Source organism: Pinus tabuliformis, chromosome 1_1, assembly GCF_031772625.1.
Source record: "Pinus tabuliformis cultivar Carrire ecotype Pingquan chromosome 1_1, CPIR1, whole genome shotgun sequence".
In the NCBI taxonomy this organism is placed as follows: Eukaryota; Viridiplantae; Streptophyta; class Pinopsida; order Pinales; family Pinaceae; genus Pinus; species Pinus tabuliformis.
In genome coordinates, this window is record NC_142297.1 from 481399259 (window position 1) to 481419466 (window position 20208).

Genomic DNA, 20208 nt, shown 5'->3' on the forward strand with positions numbered 1-20208 from the left:
TGCTCGGATGGACTTTTTCTGTTATAGAGTCTGAAAAAGGCCAAAAGAAACTGCTCTGGAGATCTAGGCAGAGGGTGTGCCAAACTTTTCGCAAAACCACAGAATACTTTTTACGGTACGGGTGGTCGATCTTCGTGAATGCTGTGTTCACTGCATTTCGATTAGTAGGGCAGCCGACACGGCTTCCTAAGGATAAAAGATATATGCCTATAGGGGTCTCCCAATATATACGTGACGGTACGTGGGAGCACAAATCCGTATTAGCGCTACTGTCTCTCAGGAGGAATCACCCACCTTCTTCGAGATCGACAGTGACTATGTTTAACGACGTCGGAACACGTCTCTAGCCTAGACCTCTATGTTGTGCGTTATGTTACAAAGCGTTGTTAGGTTCATTCAGTTTATTTTAGGTTGATATTTTTAAAGTTTGCCTTTCAAGGTTCACCACGAGATGTATGATACAAATTCCTAAATGCAGTCTAAGATGATAAGCAAGCTTTATTATCTTTCAACTTTGAAAATCCTAGCTACTAAGGGAAAAGAATAACACTATCTTTTCTCAAAGAGCAATCAGCACACTCTAATGCACTTTCCCTAAATCCAACATGCAAACTATCAAATGCAAAATGCACAATGCAGGTGTTTGTTTTCCACTTTCTTAGTATAAATGCCTACAAAGAAAGCTTTTTGCACAACTTTGAATTTGCTTTTAAAATGATCAATACAAACAAGTTCACTCTTTCGAAAACAACAAGGGTAGAAGAGATTACAATCACTTTGCGATTTTCGAAATAAAGACTTGTTTTGACACTTAAAAGACACAAATTCAAACCAATAAGCAAAAGTAAATCTATAATCAATCTGCAAACAGCCAATGAACTCTCTTCTAAGATCACAATCAAATCTGAATCAAAGGCTACAGGATGACTACTTTACTCATGCAAAGGAAGACTGTAAATGACGCCACAAACACATAAAAACATTCACAATCTTTTTGTACAAAAATGAGGCGGAATTCAAGCAAAGAAAAGGGTTTATCAGACTGGCACCTATGCTGGTTAAAGGCTGCAAAAACAGAGATCAAAACAGGGCAACAAAGGACAAAGAACCCCAGCTGCACAAGGCCAAACTGGTTCAGCGCAGGTCCAACACTGTCAGTTTGACATTCAGCACAGGTAGCCCCTTCGGGACCTGCGTTGAAATGCAGACTGCCTTCACAGTGTCTGCGCTGAAAGAGAAAACTCTCGTTTCCCTTGGTTTCTGGGTCACAAAATGCTCAAAAATCAATTGTTTCAGGCCAAATCAGAAACACAAGCAAGGTATAAACAGAGGGATACTTTGATAGGGTACTAAAGACTATCACAAGGATCATCAAATCATTTGTGGATCTAGTTTAGATCATAGACAAGTCCAACAACTGGATCAAAGCAGCAACTTTTTACTTTGCATCCAGGAAAGATGCAGTTCAATAGCTGCTGTCAAGTCTATGAAGTAAACAAATGACGGAAACACAAATGAAATGAATAAACAAGTTCTTCCCCAGCGGAGTCGCCAATTTGTTGTGGGGAAAAATGCCTATGCAGGACGATCCTATCCACCTAAGGTGTGACAGCGCCTTAGCAACAAACGAATACAGCTATTATGATTTCTTCCTTTATGAAATGTGAAAGAGGGGAGATTGGCAGACTTACCGTTGTCTTCCGGTTGTCCCTCGATCTAGATCCTCTTCACTTTGTGTGTCTATAGCTACTCGTCTCCTCGCTTGCTCAAGAGAACAGCCACTTGAATCCCACGAGGTCACAAGAGAACAGCTACCTGTGACAAGAGAACAGCTACTTGCGACAAGAGAAGAACACAATACAAAGGCACATATACATATTCATAAATGATTCAGGATTAGAGGTAAATCAAATATACTAATGCAATCATACAAAAGACACCAGCATATAGGAAAGAATCAAGATAGCTTTATTGATAAGTAACAGGGTTTAGGAAGAGATACAACCCATAGGGCTCCAATCCAGCATCTCCTTCCCAGCAGAATGGAATTCCCTCTTCAGCTCCCTTCAAAGCATTAAGCACCCAATGTTTCTAGCCACAAACCAACAGCAATTCTTTGCAATCACAAAATTCCAGCCTCCCTGATCTCATGTAGGAGAGATCTATATATAGGGATATTGGAGAGAGGATGAGTCAGCTTGAGACTGGTATGAAACTGACTAGTGTCCTCTCCCTCTCATAGTTCTTGAGTCCACTTGGAGGTTCTTGCTTCCACTTGGAGATTTGGAACCTCTTACTCATCACCAGTCGAATTCCCTAATCCAAGTGTCATTTTGGAAGCTTCCTGGGCATTGACACCTTGAGAAATGACTCTGCCACTTGTCCAAACTCGCTCAGCGCAGGTAGCCTTTGTTGCAGTTGACATTCAACGCAGGTAGACAGTGGAGCAGTTGACATTCAGCGCAGATGCTCAGTGGAGCAGTTGACATGATCCAGAATTGGCTTGTTTTTGAGTGTTTTCAGGTGGAGAACTTCAGTGAATTGTTGTGGTTAGTTGGCCTTGTTCCTCTAGGGGTAGGAACAACATGTTTAGGGACTTTGGATCCCTTAGATTATGGACATTTCATGCTCAATGCTATAAGGCACAAAAATGTCTATAACAATATTTACAATAAATCAAGTACAATATATATATATATATATATATATATATGGTTTCAATCAGTTGCCAAGAACAAACTTGGACTCTTTGTGAGGCTTCAACCTCTAGAGCACCATCTCTATCTTGTCTAGGTACCAACCTTGAATTTAGGAGCACAAACTCCTAAGGACACCAATCCTTTCAGTTCTGAGGCACCAACGTCAAGGGCTCCAACTCTCTACTGTAAACTGTCTAGATCTGTTTGGTTGTAATTCTCTGCTCCCAACCCTGCTAGGCATATGACTTACTTTTGTCCTCCTGTTCCTTCCACTTCTACCAGAGCTTCGGCTTCCTTTATTTTCTTATAGTTTTTCAGTAACACTAAACTTTCCTGGTTCTCTGTTTTATATTCCTGATACCCCTAACCTTTGGCTTCCTTTCTCCGTTGGCTATTCGGCTTCCTCAATGCTCGCTTGATCTTTCAATTTCCTCTGCGCTCACTCTTCGGCTTTCTCTATCTCTACAAATCCATCAATACACAGAACACGTTAATGTGGAAAAGAGGCCGAATTACAATAATGTTTCATATTAAAGGAATATCAAAGAGGCCCCCCTTTTATAATATTCATACAATATACAATAGTAATCCCGCAATTGCAATCGCATTCGCAATGGTTCAAGCCCACTAAACTATCAGAAGTGTTAATTTAACTTTAAGCCCCAAGCAACACATTTATCAGAACCACAGGAATACACAGAAATACACCCTCCGAACACATAAGGCCGGACTTCAAATGCATTACGCTCGCATCTATAACTTCATCGGGTCTGCTCCTCCACAACTTTATCGCAATCGGAAGATTTGCACATAACATAGATAATTCCCTGATACCCAGACGTGATATTATATTACATCATATTGTAATGGTCCCATGGGTCCATATCTCTCTCTCTCTCTCTCTCTCTCTCTCTCTATATATATATATATATATATATATATATATATATATATATATATATATATATATATATATATATATATATAATATATATATATATATATATATATATATATATATATATATATATATATATATATATATATATATATATCGCAATCGCATTTTTTAATGTGGCAAGGCTTAAAGCTGGAATACAAGGATACATATGAAATACACTGAAAACCCCGCTCCGAAACACTTAGCCGGACTTCAACTATTTATACACCCGGACATATATATCGTTGGGTCCGCACATGCACATTTTCCAATGTTTTCCTTTTTCAGATCAATCCTCCACCGTAGATCTTACCATCCCATCTGACAGTTGATATTACACCCGACCAACAAAGTTGCTCGGTGATCTTGCACCGTAGATCAAAATGCATTTGATCCAATGCTCGACAATGATATCGGGTGAGCTACATGCATGAGGATTACTTGCCCGATAAGGTGGTTTCCTCTCTCCTTTTCCTACCATGCATCAATCGATGAATGGTATCAGGTGAGTCCACCAAAAACCATTTACAGCCTTTAGTCTACCCGAAAACCACTGTCACTATTTCAAACTTGCTTTTTGGAATATAACCACGTGCATTCACTCTTCATCTGTATTCTTGATTTTTGCCTATATTATATACTCCTCCGCTCTTTTGGCTCCTCTGTTGACTTCTTTGGATCTCGATATGGCTCCTCCTCAATCTCCTGCATTGTCTTGATTTCTGCCACTCCTTTGTTAACTCCTTTGTTAGCTCCTCTGATGCTCTGTTGCTCTTTGTTCTTCTGATAGCGCTTTCCCTTGGACATATCTCTCTGTGACTTCCGATGACTCTATTTATGTACCTTCACTGATGCGATCCTCTTTCTAGTGGCTTTGCTCCTGTTCTTCACAAGTCTGCTCTACTTCTCCTTGGCTTCATATTGACATTAATGACAATCTATATCAACAGGTTTTAGTGCTATTCCTTGGCTGTAATAATGCATAGAATGATGTATTCGTGAATTTGGTGAAACAAGTGTATTGTGATATGAAGAGTAAAGTCCAATGCATGAAAGGTTCTAACACAACAAAGGAAAAGTAAGTGAGATCCTTAGAAGCCTGTAATAGTACACATCTCGAAAGGAAAACAGGAGCATAAGAGGAATCATAAGTTAGCCTGCAAAATAGCTCACAAGATAACCTTGATTGACATACATAACAACATGCATTCAACAATATTCATACTAATGAAAACGAAATAGTTCATAATCAATAGCATAAATTAAATAACATATATTGCAAACATAACAAGAATAGTCCTACTATATTCACAACATATGCATGAAAACATGTCGACTCTGAGCTTTTTTTAAAGTGAAAGTCCCAAACATACATATAAAATAGCCAAACTACTAGTCCCAATAGTGGAACGTGAAGCCAACGGTTGCTGCTCCAAAGAAAAATACTCCCTCTATGCTAAGGAGAAGCCAATGCTCTCAACAAAAATCCCAAGCTTCTAATCCTAAGCCAAAATTCCGACCAAAAGTCCTTAACATGAGTTATGAGGGTATATTTATAACAAATGAGATGACTAATCATCTCCCCTATATGACTCTTGGACTTCCCTCATGTCTCTTTGACTTCCTTCAACCATGACCTTTGGATTTCATTACAAAATGATTTTTCACATTCCACAATTGACACTTCAAATTTAACTTATAATTAATTACAAAATAATATTACAATATGTGTATACCCATATAAGACAAAATTAGGTAGAGTCAACTACACAGTCTAATAAGACAAAAACAAGTCAAGCTTGAGTTTGGGGAAACTCCAGCTCAACCACTTCAACTTGTAGTTTCTCAGTCACATAGTGGTACCAAGATTTGTACTGTGCGATGACTTCCCCAAAATATGTGATGGGATCAAGTTGGAAGCGGAATATAGCCTCCATTGCATCTGGGTACACTTCCTTGGAACGGGTCTAAGTTTCCTTCTTCAGTAGGAGAAACATGGTATTGATCTAGTTAGGGAAACCAATGTACTTTTGCATATTATTCTTTTTCACCTTTAGATCTTCCTTAGTGGAAATCTTCTTGTCGATGCATTCTTCAACCTCCTACTTAACTTTATTCTTTCCTTTAGCTTCAGTGAACGAGCCAAATGAAGGGATCTTGTGTGATTTCACCATGAAATCCACACTATTGTACAATTGTGCATACGAGGCTTGAATGTTGGCGATGAATGTGTCAACTTGTTTTAACTCTGGATATGCATTCAAATGCTTTCTCCAACTCAACGTGTTGCCTTTTCTTCTTCACCAACTCGGGAGGTGCGCCTTTGTGCCACATTTCCCACTCATGCACAGGAGAAACAACTGTATGAATGAACTTGGGAGATTTAACATTATCTTTGCACTTATGTTGCATTATTTTTTAGTGGATAACTACTTTGTACACAGTGACAAACTTCTCGTAGAGGCTTCGCATGGTATCTCCCAATGATGATACTTCACCAAGTGTGGCTGCCTTAAGTTATTCTAGATACAGCTATGCAAGAGCTTCTTTTTGGACCTTTGCATGGAGTTTGTTCCACTTGTTTCCTATGAGTTCTTTTCCATATGTCTATTCTCTGCCATGATATACTCCATGTTTGACTTGATAGCCCCTACGAAGGCCAAGTTGGTTGCAATAATGGCTTCTGGATTCCTTTCAATATCCTTCGAAATAACCTTTTCTCTAATGAATGCAAGAGATGTGAGATCGCCTAGAAAGTGTTTCTTTCTCGCTTGTAAAATCTTCTATTGAAGCTCATCATAGGTTAGATTGTATGTATCCATGACTGGACCATCATCAAGAGGAACAATTTCCTCTTCCTTGCTCGGAGCTTGCTCTGCCATCGGAGGAAGGGGAGACTGAGTAGATCTGTTGCATGCTCAACATAAGATCAACTTCTTGGTTTTGTTGCTTCGGTTCCACCTCCATATCCTGGATTAAGATTAGATCTTCAATCTATTGAGCAAGTTCCTTATCGTGCAATTTCTTTCTATCTTCCTACAACATCTGATTATGTTCCTCTTCCTTACCTAGCTTCAGTGCTACTTCTTCTTCTTCTTTCTTCTATCTTTCTTCTTCTTCTTTCCTTTTCTTTTCTTTTCGTTCCTTCAGTTCTATTTCTTCCTTTTTCTTCAATTATTCCTCCTTCTTCCTTTGTTCTCTCCTTCTTCCTGTTGTTACGGCCACTTTTAAGATGATTGGATATGCTTTCCATTTTTGACTCTATTCTTCTATTGGACTGTGCACATACTTTCGCTTCCCCTTTTCATGCACCGGGTTACACCTCACTAATGGTTTTGCTTTCAGAGTTTCTTCTGATTGTGGAGTAACCTATGATGTACTTGCAAATCTCACTGGTTAGTGGGGATTAGAGGCATTGTAAAAATTCTTTATTCTTTCCTCCTCAGGCCTGAAAAAATTCCTGCTCGGCCAACTAAAATGTATCTTTGCACAATGTTCTTTGCAAGCATTCCTTGGATCATACAGATTGTAATCCATTTGACTGAATGAAAATTTATCTATCTCTTTGTAACAACCCCGGTGAAAACTTCATGTAATAAAATTTAATAAAGGAAAAATAATAACCACGGTTATGGGACACTTATTCCAAGTTGAATGTTGGGAAAAACATCCTAGTGTGGGTGTTCATTTGGTTTATTATGGCTAAGGAAATTGGCAAAGGCTTTGGAAAGGTATGAGGCATTAATTGGCATTTTATTTATGAAAATAATGGAAATTAGGAGAAAAAGAAGGTGAAAGGTCACAGGTTGCATGTGAGGAAGGAAATGAAGGAAAATAATGGAAAATTGAAGAAAATAAAGGCTGCATTAATAAAAAGGCTTCTGAGGATAAATTGGTACCTTTTATTAGTTCAGTTTTGGAGATCCCCCTCTATTCTCTCTCTCTATCACTCTCGAAAACTTAGAGTTTTCTTGGAGCACTTCAACATTGGATCAAGAAAAGAAAAGAAGCGAAAGGAAAGGAAGGATCAAGCAAGCAAGAGTAGGATCTAAGATCTATAGCGGGATTATTTGCAAGTATCGATTTGCATGTGTGATTTCCTTGCTAATTTTGGCATGCATGGTTATGCACATGTGTTTGTGGTTCTCTTGTTGTCATTGGCATGGGATATTCCAGGTGTGCCATTGTTTTTTAGCCTAGCCTTTCCATTTCAGTATAGTCTTGAGATGATGGGTTCTCATGTTTTGGTATCCCTAAATTTATGGATGGATTCGAAGCTGAGTGAGGTGGATCTCTGAAAGGAAGAAAACATGGTCTAGTGATCCCTGGACTAGAATGTGGATTGTGGTAAAGCAACGACCTAGTAACCCCTGAACTAGAATGTGGGTTATAGAAAAGCCAAATTTTGTGTTGCCTTAGTGGGCCTAGGAATCCTTGATCGATGAATGGCAACATAAATCCTATAGGTGGGTGCCCTTTATTAGGCTTAGGAATCCTTGGTCGGTGAATGAAAGATATATGATAAATCATGGAGGGTGGTGTCTCGATCACGGCCTAGTGACCCCTAAATCGGACTGTGGGTTGTGGTAAAGCCTAGGGACTAGGATACAATAAAATTCCTCATGTTGTAGGTGGAGAAACTAGGTGGCATCCATGCTCATTCGTTTCTTCTTTTTGGTTATGAGTCCCACATTCATGCTTAGAATATGGAACAGGGGTGATTGGATGAAAGAAAGATTTGGTTCAACCAATATATGGTCAGGTGGTTCATGGAAGTCCCAAACTCGGTTGGATGTTGCATTAATTAATAAGAGTTCCTTCTCCTTGGTATTTCATGTGTAAATGTACTGGTTTATATGTGGAGTTTATGGTTGTTGTATCCTTATTATTTATGTTGGTTATTCACTGGTTACGAGTATGTTTTTTGACAATGATGATGTATGGCTCTGATCATGTTTTAATTTGTAAATGGATGAACAATGAATATATGACCTAGTATATGATAATTCATCTAATTTGATAAGGTGTCAATTCTTCTTAGAAATTCTCATATAAATATGAGACCCTTATGCTCATATTTGCTGCTATGACCTATAGAATGCATATTTGTGACATGCTTAATGAAATGTCTATCATGGCTAGTATGGGTCTAGTCAAGTATTTATTCAATTATTTGCATTTGTATCATTATTTCAATGTTAATTTTGATTTATAGAAGTCTCATGAAGTTATGGGAAGTGGCCTGACACCTGGCCCTGAAAAAGTGGCACAAAATCTGGGGTCATTGGCTCTGAACTAGCTGAAAAAGACCCTAGTCGCTTACATGCCCTTGTTGTCATAGTGACTGGAGGGACCCATTCGCATGCACGCCCATGTCATGGGAGAGACTGAGGCTATATATCAGTAAGAGTTTGGGTTTTCTTAGGGGTTTTCCACCTCAGAAGGTTGGTTGGCTCCTGGAGGTTCTGTAGCATGTGTAGAATTTCAAGTTGGTTGTGTTTTATCAGTTCCGCTACCTTAACTGTAAATGGGGAGTTGAATAAGATCATATTAGCCTCTCGTCACATGTTTACCCCAGCGGATCAGTTAAATTGGGTAAATGTGGGAGGAGGGTGTTAAAGAGTGGTATCAGAGCATGGTTCACTCGTTGGACTGGATGGGTGATGTGTTTTTCATGCCTTCATGTTTTTGGCATATGTGTTCTCTATGCTCATGGCTTATGTGCTTGTTGCATATGCATGGTGTTGGTCATGGTTGCAGTGGTGTCATCTGTTGAGTCTTGAAAATGTCATTCATTTCCATTACACTTTCACTATTATGTCCATTATATCTCCTCCATTTCACCCCCATTTCACTACTATGTCACTACATTCATCCCACTTTCATTATCATTCGGCTACATTTATGCTTTTCCAAACTTTATTAATTCTTAGCCTTTTTAAGTGAATTTGTGGTTAAAATTAGAAAATAATGTGCATATGCTTATACCTAACAAATGGGTTGAGATTGTTGACATGTGTATGTTGAAAAGAGGCTTCTAGAAGACCCTTATGTGGCACTCTAAGGCCAAATTCGAATTTGAGTGGAAATAATCATGGGATCATGAGGATATGTGTCACATCTCCTAATTATATTGTAACTCTAAGAAGACATGTGGCTTATCAGTTCCTATTTTGATTAGGACTCTATAGGTAGAGGGAGAGATTCATGGACTCTCATTAATGAGATGGCTCTCATCTTTTTGTATAAATAGGAGATCTCTCTCCTTAATTTGCTAGTTCTTTAGCTTGGACTTTGTAGTTCTTCCTTGATGGCTTTTGAAAGCTTTGGAGAGCTTTGTTGTACTTTGTAATTTTGAAGAATTTGAATAAAGCTTTGATGTTCTCAACATGGAAGGAGATGTGAAGTAGATGTCATGGAGCATATTAGAATGTAAGGTAGAGTAGATTTCATTTTGTAATTTTGCTTTGATTTCATTATGTCATTTGATTGCTTTCAAGTTTGATAGATTAGATTTTTCATTCATACAATTTTAATTCATGTAAGTGTGTTCAACCGGTTGATTGTAGATTAGTTTTTCTTTACATGTTTTTGCATCAAATAGTGACATGAGATTTACCTCTCTGCTGAATTTGTTTTTTTAGATTTTCAATTTCAGTTATGCTTCCATTTCAGTCTTATTCATTTTCTTTGTTAGTTAGTTTAGATATCAGATTGCTCAAGTTATTGATAATTACCTCCGAAAGCCATAACGAGACTAACTAGCGAGGGTTCAGACTATGAATTGATGTGATTTGATTTTAAGTTTACTTTTTTGCAATTAGATATCAGATTGCTCAAGTTGTTGATGATTACCACCGAAAGCCATAGCGAGACTAACTGGCGAGGGGTCAGACTATGAATTGATGTGATTTGATTTTAAGTTTACTTTTTTGCAATTAGATATCAGATTGCTCAAGTTGTTGATGATTACCTCCGAAAGCCATAGCGAGACTAACTGGCGAGGGTTCAGACTATGAATTGATGTGATCTGATTTTAATTTTACTTTTCTGCAATTAGATATTAGATTTCTCATGTTATTGATGATTATCTCCAAAAGCCATAGCTTAGACTACCTGGCGAGGAATCAGACTATGAATGATGTGATTTGATTTTACTTTTTATTGGTTTGCAGTTTTTTATTTGTTTGAGTGCAATAGCTTAACTTTTATTTCCGTATTTAGACAAGCAGCAGAGACAGTGATTTCATGATCAGTATTTCATCTTTTTCTTGATTAAAGTAGCTACATACTTACGCTTTTTTTTAAGTACTAATTCCATCAATAACATGTTTTAAGATCTTTTGAAGTGCTAAGTTTTAGAAGTTACCATTAGGGACATAGACCTTGTCTTGAAATCTACATCCATACTTGACCTTTAAAAGTATTCTTAAGACCTTAGAATAGGATTTCCATTTGCATTAGATACTTTAGGAGATCAACAAGAACAAAACCCCAAAACAAAATAAAATCTATAAAACAACGAAGTAAGAAAAAGGTTAACTAAGCACATATGGTGCACCACACTTCATCAGTTTACGATACCCAGATTGATAATTTATGTAGAGAAATTTAAGATGTTAAATTGACTAGACATTTTGGCGCCGTTGCCGGGGAAGTGTAATTAGAAAACCTTATTTCTTACATCTAAAAAATAATAATAATAATAATAATAATTCTTGAGTATGCTCTCCTCCTGCACTTTGTGTGATCTGGAAGATCAGGAAAAGGATTGTTATGTAAAAAAAAATTAATAATTCTTGAATATGCTCTTCTCTTGCACTTTGTGTGATCTGGGGGATCAGAAAAAGAATTGTTATGTAAAAAAAGAAAAAAAAAAAAAAAGGAGACAAAATAAACTTCATCATTTCAATTTATTCAATTAAAAAAAAAAAAATTATAAAAAAAAAACAAATGAAACCCAACTACTTTGATAGGTTCAGCTGTCCAAGATTGACTGGTTATGGTCTGTAGTGGTCCTCAAAACACTGTATCCTGTTTTAATAAGGTTTTGCAACTTAGCTACGCAATGTAGCCTGATTCCGTAGCTAGTTGAGAATTCCGCAGCTGATTTCAAGGTTTAGCAGGTTACAGGCGTCCATTGAAGAAACCGACCACATGGGCATCTCCAAAATTGTCCTAACATGGATCCTATCCTAGTCACCTAGCCCAGACTGATAAAAAATGAGCTTAAAACCTCAGTCAAAGTCCTGTTTTTAACATGTCTTTCTTGAAGTATTTGCTGCCTGAAATTGAAAATCATTAATCCTTCTTATAAAATTTTACAATTTTAGAGAAGAGAAAAAAGGGAAAAACAATCTATGGCTATCTTCAATCCTAGCTTTCAATTTGGCCTCAGTAGAAAATCTGCATCCGTGTTCAAGCTTTGGCCTGAAACAAACCTGCAACATAAAAAAATTGCACTGTATATGTGAAAAAAAAAACGAAGGGATCGAATGTTAAACGATTAGGTAACAATAAGAAGGTGAATGCAAATTTTTAGATCCATGTTAACTCCATTAAGGAGCCTCGGCATTGTCCCAACCTGAAAATAAATCAATGAGCTCAATACAAACATTGCTGCCACTTAGATTTCCACCGCCTCCAAAACCTGCGATATAAATGATCTAAGCTGCAAGCTTCAACAAAATTATTAAATCGTTGTTTTAAAAATCGAAGGTACCATTATAAAGTAAAAACAACTACTACAACAATTGTTTAGCAACCTGTGGGTTGGGCGTCATCATTTGACATTTTCTCTCTGGTTTCTTTGTTAATAAACTAGTAGAGAAAAGAGTTGTTCCTGTATCAGGTAAATACAAGAGCCATTAGACAGCAAATGAAAGCCGGAAGGCCGAATGCAACAAATTCATAAAATGCAGAACAGTAAAAGACATTAACTCAGAAAAACATAAACAACAAAAAACGTCAAACGTCACACGAACGATTTGGCCAAAAGGAGATGAATTTGGAAAAACAAAAACATGGGTTTCTTCACGAGTAGGGTCAATTAGATAACCTAGAAACCGTTTTAAGAGATTCGTGGCGGTTTGGGAGATATCCTCAGTTCTTTGGAGCCTCTTTTTTCTTGCCAGTGTGAAAAAAAACAGTGTTTTTTTTAATAGTTGCGGCCATATTTCAATTTCCTTGAGAAATCCGCTCAGATCTGATTTCCTTGGCTGCCAGTTCATCCACCATGTCACCGAATGTGTGAGAAGAAATTATTTCTATTAAATGAACAAGGAATAGTTTGAACACGGCACGGCGTAGTTGTTTGAAGAAACATGACTCTATGTCATTAAAACCCATGAAGTTGTTGCCACCCGTCTGTACCTGTTCTGTTACTTCTGGTTAAATTTTGGGAGAAAATAGAATAGGGAAAACAACATTGATACGCATGCTTACTTATTGAAACCAGATCTTGTAGACAATATAGATGTGGAGGATCCTGAATCTAATGTGCCATACAAACTGCAGAAGATCAACCGAAGTTCCAGACAACTGTTAGGCATTTATTGCACAAAAAAAAAAATCTGTGATTCATATACGCACACTCAATTCACATATGATATCATGAAACCACTTCAAATTGAAAATTAATGTAGTAAATCTTTCTGGTGGAGAATTACAGAGAGTTGCAAATGCATACCTCGATTCATAACAGCGTAATGTTGCAACATGAAGCTGCACAAATAGTCCAGTCCTTGCTCAGGCCAGATAGCAATGATTACTATCAAGCATGACCTTGGTATCCTTGATTATTTATCGGAATTTATCTGCTATTTGTATGGGAAGCCCAGGGCTTATTGTGTAGTAACATTGGCATTTTCAATTAGAGAAGGGATCAATATCATTTTGGTTGGTTTTGTTTCAACTGAAAATCTTCGTTTTAAAGGTGAATCACTTTCTTTTAAGGTTGCAAAAACTCGACAGGAAAGTGCGAAAGAGATAAAAAGCTATGCACGACTCAAATATCCAAAATCTGTGTAAAACTGATGGTTGACTGTTTCAGCCACTTTCCGCAGCTTATTCAACTTTCTGCAGCTGGTTCAACTTTCCGCAGTTGTTTTTGTTAAACTCTAGGTTTTAGGTGTTATCAAGCAAAACAAGCCACATGGGTAGCTGGGAAAATGTCAGTACATAGATGGTTTCCTATTCATTTGATCCAATTCAATGAAAAAGATCCCGGTCAAAGGGAAGTCAAGTTGTGTGTTATCACTAAGTCGCCACACTAAGTCGCTGCATGTCAAGAAAAAATAATAATTTTGAATCAACCAAATGAATAAGTTATTTGCTCACTTTTCTGAAGGTATTGATTAATTTTGGACTGATGATGAAAGATGAATGGCTAACTTTGTATTCAAGATTTTTAGATACAGAAACCATGCACATTCTGCAGCTGAAGTCCAATTCCGCGGACTGGAAAAAAAACCTCATTGTTCAAATTAGCCTAACTTTTTCATATGAAATCAGATTTTGATGATTTAAGTACCATTGGAAAGATATCAACAAGATCTACATAATGAGAAATCTATCATTAGAGTTTGAAATGGAAAATAATGAAATAAATTGCTAAAAAGAAATAGCTTTCAACTTGGGGCACCAATTCCAAAGCAGGTATAAATTCTTTTGATTTTTCCTTTGAGAACTTGTTTCATTAATACAAATTCTTAGTTTTGTGTGTAAATATCATAACTAGAGAGATTGATCACCTCTCTCCTTTGATAATCTTACGTTCCATTGCAGAAGAAGTATTAGTTTTTTTTGTAGGTTCCAGGAGGAAGGACAAATGACTACAAGAGAATGGTGTCTCTATAAGAGACCAATTTGTTTCATAAAAGGATGATCAACAACAAAGAGGAAATATGCTGATGCAAAATGAGATCCAAACACTTGAAAAACTTTCAGATACTATTGTCTCCATCACATCCATACCTCATAATAAACCCTTCACCTCATTTCACTTCATACTTTCCATTTACATTCACATACGTTTTACATCTCTTTTTGTCCATTCATAATCCACAAATAAAAGCAAGAGGCTCATTCACATGCTTATTGCCCATTGCCATTTCTACTCTCCATTTCCATCTTCCATTCCTTGTCATTTTCATTTCGCAAATAAGCCTTGCTTCAATGCAAATTATTGAGTCCATAGTCCTTTGAGTCTAAGTTCTTTGTAAAAACACATTGAGGTTTGCATGCCTTAATGGCAAGTCCTCATGCTGACAAACAATGGGAATACATCAATGTCCCTTATTCATCAGACCTTCTAGGTGACTCGACATCGACAAATTCATTTGTACCTAGCAAGATGTGTTTGGGCATCTTGACTCTCATTGTCATCAATGGTGAGAGTTCTCGTGTTGACTAGTGGCATCCATTAATGGCCACTAAGCCAACAATTTCCTACTATGTTCGACATCAGAGCATCTTTTCACATAGCAGGAATTGTGTCAACGAGTTTTGAAGACATGACGACTATTATTTTCAGCATTTTGGAGCAGATTCAACAAGTTTTAGTAGAAGCAATAAAAAGTCATCTTATCTCTTTATCTATGGCTCCTCTTGTTCAGCCACTTGAAGAAAAATATGATGAGAATTTTGCAGCCACCACACATACAACTCATCCTTTCCAAAGGGTAAGTGAAGGTACGTCATTTTCTAACTTTTGACCATAGAATTCCATAAAAAGCTAGAATGATAATTGTTGGAAAAACATTTCTCTTCCTCATTTCATAAAATTTCCAACACCATCAGTTGGGGGGGGAGTACATTCATTTTCATATCTTTCCATGTCCATATCATATTCAGGATCCCACATACTTCCAACAGATATTAACTATTACATTGTTATTATGAGCATACAATGGCTTTTCAAAAAAGTGCTTAAAGAATAAATTGGATACAAACAAAATCATGGTTGTCACACAAGAACCAACCATCATACAATCCAATAAAGATATACTTTGCAACAATAATCAAAATATCATTATGCAAAGTTCAAAGATCAAAATAGAATGCAACAACAAAAAAATAAAAATTGGTTGTAACACAAGAACCAACCATGTTGCAATTCAAGTAAAACACTTTGCAAAAATATGAAGTTATCAAATGATATCATGCAAAGTTAAAGCTTAAGGATCAAAAAAGTTAATGTAATATATATTGCATGAGGACATGCAATAGCTTCAGTTGGGGGTATGTTGAGTCTTGAAAATGTCATTCATTTCCATTACACTTTCACTATTATGTCCATTATATCACTTCCATTTCACTACTATGTCACTACATTCATCCCACTTTCATTATCATTGGGCTACAATTATGTTTTTCCAAACTTTATTAATTCTTAGCCTTTTTAAGTGAATTTGTGGTTAAAAATTAGAAAATAATGTGCATATGCTTATACCTAACAAATGGGTTGAGATTGTTGACATGTGTAGGTTGAAAGGAGGCTTCTAGAAGACCTTTATGTGTCACTCTAAGGCCAAATTAGAATTTGAGTGGAAAGAATCATGGGATCATGAGGATATGTGTCACATCTCCTAATTATATTGTAACTTTAAGAAGACGTGTCTTATCAATTTCTATTTTGATTAGGACTCTATAGGTAGAGGGAGAGATTCATGGACTCTCATTAATGAGATGGCTCTCATCTTTTTGTATAAATAGGAGATCTCTCTCCTTCATTTGTTAGTTCTTTAGCTTGGAGTTTGTAGTTCTTCCTTGATGGATATTGAAAGCTTTGGAGAGCTTTGTTGTACTTTGTAATTTTGAAGAATTTGAATAAAGCTTTGATGTTCTCGACATGGAAGGAGATGTGAAGTAGATGTCATAGAACATATTAGAATGTAAGGTAGAATAGATTTCATTTTCTAATTTTGTTTTTATTTCATTATGTCATTTGATTGCTTTCAAGTTTGATAGATTAGATTTTTCATTCATGCAATTTTAATTCACGTAAGTGTGTTCAACCGGTTGATTGTAGATTAGTTTTTCTTTACATGTTTTTGCATCAAATAGTGACATGAGATTTACCTCTCTGCTGACTTTGTTTTTTTAGCTTTTCAATTTCAGTTATGCTTTGATTTTAGTCTTATTCATTTGCTTTGTTAGTTAATTTAGATATTAGATTGCTCAAGTTATTGATGATTACCTCCGAAAGCCATATCAAGACTAACTAGCGAGGGGTCTGATATGAATTGATGTGATTTGATTTTCAGTTTACTTTTCTGCAATTAGATATCAGATTGATCAAGTTGTTGATGATTATCTCCAAAAGCCATAGCGAGACTAACTAGCGAGGGGTCAGACTATGAATTGATGTGATTTGATTTTAAGTTTACTTTTCTGCAATTAGATATTAGATTGCTCAAGTTGTGGATGATTACCTCCGAAAGCCATAGCGAGACTAACTAGCGAGGGGTCAGACTATGAATTGATGTGATCTGATTTTAGCTTTACTTTTCTGCAATTAGATATTAGATTGCTCATGTTATTGATGATTATCTCCAAAAGCCATAGCTTAGACTACCTGGCGAGGAATCAGACTATGAATGATGTGATTTGATTTTACTTTTTATTGGTTTGCGGTTTTTTATTTGTTTGAGTGCAGTAGCTTAACTTTTATTTCCATATTTAGACAAGCAGCGGAGACAGTGATTTCATGATCAGTATGTCATCTTTTGCTTGATTAAAGTAGCTACATACTTACACTTTTGTTTAAGTACTAATTCCATCAATAACATGTTTTAAGATCTTTTGAAGTGCTAAGTTTTGGAAGTTACCATTAGGGACATAGACCTTGTCTTGAAATCTACATCCATACTTGACCTTTAAAAGTATTCTTAAGACCTTAGAATAGGATTTCCATTTGCATTAGATACTTTAGGAGATCAACAATAACAAAACCCCAAAACAAAATAAAATCTATAAAACAACGAAGTAAGAAAAAGGTTAACTAAGCACATATGGTGCACCACACTTCATCAGTTTACGATACCCGGATTGATAATTTATGTAGAACAATTTAAGACGTTAAATTGACTAGACATCACCGTGTAAAAGTGGATGGTGTGCTGTTAGATGTGTTTATCATGAGTATAGATCAGTTATGCACTGGTTATGCATGAAAATGTTTGTATGTATCGTGTATGCATGTGTTTCATACATATGTTGATTATGTATACATTGAAATGGTTGCAGTTGTCATGCATGAGGTAATGATGTGTGATTGATATGGTCATGCATTAATGACTAGACCATGTTTAAGATGACATCTATATGTTGTTATGATTATGTTTATACATGTATTGTGCCATTCTGGTTGCCTTGCAGATGATATATCCTCCACGAACTATACTAAGGTATGTTGATTATTTTTGTGTTTTCGTTTAGCTGACATGATATATCTTGCAGGAAGAAAACAACAAAGATGACTAGCAAGATGGTAGACTACAGTTCCTGAGACTCTCACTATGGATAAGATGAGAAACATTGTGTTGGGAATTCTTATGACTTAGTAGACACATTGAGAATCTTAACAAATAACAAGTTGAAAGGAAGATAATGATATAATCATGCAGGCATAGGAGAAACAAACATAATTCACTACAGTAATCCTTGAGAGTTTTTCAAAATTGCAGAGACAGGGACCATGTTAGATCCCTATAATACTAGTGTATTCCCTTAGTAGTATTGTCATTGTATCCCTTATTGTTATTTTTTTTCCCAAGTTGTCCCCATATTGTTATTATTGTGCCCCATAAAATCCCACTATTGTTATTGTTGTGCCCTTACATTATTTTTTTTTTTAACACGGTCGGTTGCTTTTATATTATAAAAAAACTGCTAGAAGCGAGTGCTGTTACATAGAGTGAAAAAAGAAAAAGAGAGGAAGTCCAAAATGGGTGCGCAGACCCTGACTTCTTGAGATTAAACTTGAAAAGGATAAATTGAAATAAGTAGCGGCTATATTGCCTGACAAAAAGACCAGCGAGTAGGCAAAATTTACTGGACATTTGGCTGATTACCAAAACTGGTTGACCGAGTCTTCGACCTGAGGTTCCTTTTTGAGGCTTGCTCTGGTTGATGCCTCAGCTTGCATGCTCTGGGTGATGTTCTTGATGTGAGATATAGCCTCCTCCATGTGCTTACATTTCTCCTTAAGGCTCTCGATCTCGGCTCTTTGCTTTTCCAGTTTTTTCCTCTTGGATCGACTATCTGCCTGGAAGTCTTCTTTAAGTTCATTAAAGTGCTTGATGAACCTAGCGATCATGAAACAATGCTGTTTGCAGAGTGTGCAAGTATTGTTGCCAAGCACACGATCCAGCGGGTTCTCCGGATGATCTCGGCCTTCCTGAGTCTCGTTCTGCATTCTGTTTTCTGAAGTCTCTGCCATGGCTAGGAAGACAGCCTTAAAGGAGAGGAGAGTCAGCGATAAATGAGCCTGTAAATAACACAAGTTATACCTGTATGCTTTAGAAGGAAAGCGCACTTCAATGTTGCTTTGGGAGCTGCCTCGCTTGTTGCAGAGCTTCTGGATCCAAATGTGTGACGAAGGATGCTTGGGAGAGCAAGGCTGCTTACTGCTTCTGTTGTTGAGGGCTTCTGAGGGCAGGGAGCCGGGCACTGCTTCTCTGCTCTGCTTCTGAGAGGGCGAAAGAGTTCTGAGGTGGTCGAGGGGAGGAGGGGGAGTATATAACATCAAGGAAGGCTGGGCGTGCTGGAGGTGCGAAATATTTTCATGGATTTGGGCAGGCTCCGGATCATTCGTGAAATCCTTGGTGCAGTCGATAAGGATTGAGGGGGGACATTTGCCAGGATTCCGAGAGAAGGGATCACGTGAAACATGGTGTGATCGGGTCTTTGGAGCAAGCCAGGATGTATAATGGAAGGGAGATGTTACACAGTTCTCGATGGGGCGGGTTGGGATTGGCTTGTCGAGATTGCGGGAGAGAAAGTCAAGAGGTGCATGACAGCTGATATGACTTGTTTTCAGAAGTATACTGATGTTGTTGTTCAGAGGAGTTGTCTGACAGCTTATACTGCTATGGGATTGCTTTGACATATATGCGCTCATTTTCTCTGATCTGTCCACTCTGTCTGCTGACGGCCTTGGAGGCGAAAAAATCCGCTTCAGTGTTGTTTTCTCTTAAGACATGCTTGAACATTGGTTCTCCCATATTCCTGAGATTGTCCTGTATCCTAAGCTTTATATTGTTAAGGGCTGCTTTATTAAACTCTGTTCCCGAAACCAAGGCTGCGATAACAATGGCCGAGTCCCCCAGAATGATTGCATTTCTGATTCCCAATCTATTCAGAATTGAGGTGCCGAGAAGGAGGCTGTACGCTTCAGCCACGTTGTTGGAGACTTTCCCCAGACCCCATTCATAGCTTAGGATAGTTTTCCCATTATGGTTTTTTATGATGCCCCCTGCTCCAGCTTTCCCTGGGTTATTCTTGGAGGCGCCATCAAAATGGAGTGTAGGGCGCTTCTGGTCTAGAATCCACTGGTTAACCTCTTCC